Source organism: Bubalus bubalis, chromosome 3, assembly GCF_019923935.1.
Source record: "Bubalus bubalis isolate 160015118507 breed Murrah chromosome 3, NDDB_SH_1, whole genome shotgun sequence".
Lineage (NCBI taxonomy): Eukaryota > Metazoa > Chordata > Mammalia > Artiodactyla > Bovidae > Bubalus > Bubalus bubalis.
This window is the reverse complement of record NC_059159.1, coordinates 118200723-118202106: the sequence shown is the minus strand read 5'-3', so window position 1 is coordinate 118202106 and position 1384 is coordinate 118200723.

The following is a 1384-nucleotide window of genomic DNA, read 5'->3' as shown; positions in this document are numbered from 1 at the left end:
GGAAAGAAATAAAATAAGCAAGCTTCTAATGAAAAAGAATAATTCAGTCAATGGAGACTTAGTAAAAATCTGCCATAAAGCAATTGTTTTCCTGAAATTTATCTTTCATGGCATATTTATTGGGGTAAGGAATTTAAGGAAACCATACTTAGAGTTACCAATTGTTCCAGAAATCAAAGTCATTAAGTTCAGGTTCCAACTTTGAAATATAAGATGTCCCTACACCGCATATTCACCATAAATGTGAGAAACAAGATATGCAGACACACCCTCATGTAAATATCCCATATGTAGTGGTTTTAATACAGGGCCCCAAAATCATTGCCATTCTTTTCTTCCACATGTGGGCACCTCTCCCCATGAATTTGGGCAGACTTTCTATGGCTTCAAAGAACAAAGCAGGAGTCAGTAAATCATGGCTGGTGGACCAAATCTAGGCCTCTATTTTCTTTTATAAATAAAGCTTTATTGGAACACAGCCATGTTCATTAGTATAGGTATTATCCATAACTGTTTTCATATCACAGCAGTGGAACTGAGTATCTGCTACAGAGCCTGTATGGCTTGCAAAGCCTAAAGTACTGATTGCTGATACCTTATAGAAAAAGACCTTAAACTCCCGCACTAGAATATAACAAGAGTGATGCTATGTAATATCTAAGACTAGGTCATAAAGGTTGTGCAGCTTCTGCATGATTCTCTTTGGAAAGCTTGAACTCTGGACACTCATTCTTGAGACACTCCACCTTGAATCCTAACTATCATGTTATAAGAAGTCCAAACCACATGAGCAGCCTTTTGCAGGCATACCAGTCAACAGTCCTTGTCAGGCCCAGTCTTCAAGTCATCCCATCTCAGGAGCCAGACATGAAATTAAGATTATCTAGATGATTCCAGCCCTAGCCACTCAAATCCTCATGAGCTGCGGTTTCAGACATCAATTATGGAGTAGAGACAAGCCATCTCCTCTGGGCACTGTTTGAATTGCTGACCCATAGAATCTGTGCACATGTTAAAATTTCTGTTTACACACTACTAGGTTTAGACTTTTTATCATGTAAGCAGTAGATAACTGTAGCACTGTGTCTGTACACAGGAGATCTACATTTCACAGCATACGTACAAGAACTGATAAATCCCTGCATTGTATAAATTTTCTTTTAACCTCATAGAAACTCCCTGAGAGAAACAATATTGTCTCTATTTTATAGATGAGAAAACTGAGGCAAAAACAGGTAACATACTTGAGTACTCAACAAGTAAATTGTAGTCAGGGTTTGAATCCAAGCAGTCAAGTGTCAGATCCCTTTCTCTTAGTCATCAAGCAATATGCTGAGAAAGGGGATGCAAGCTGAAAGCCATTACTTCATGTTCAAGAAACCAG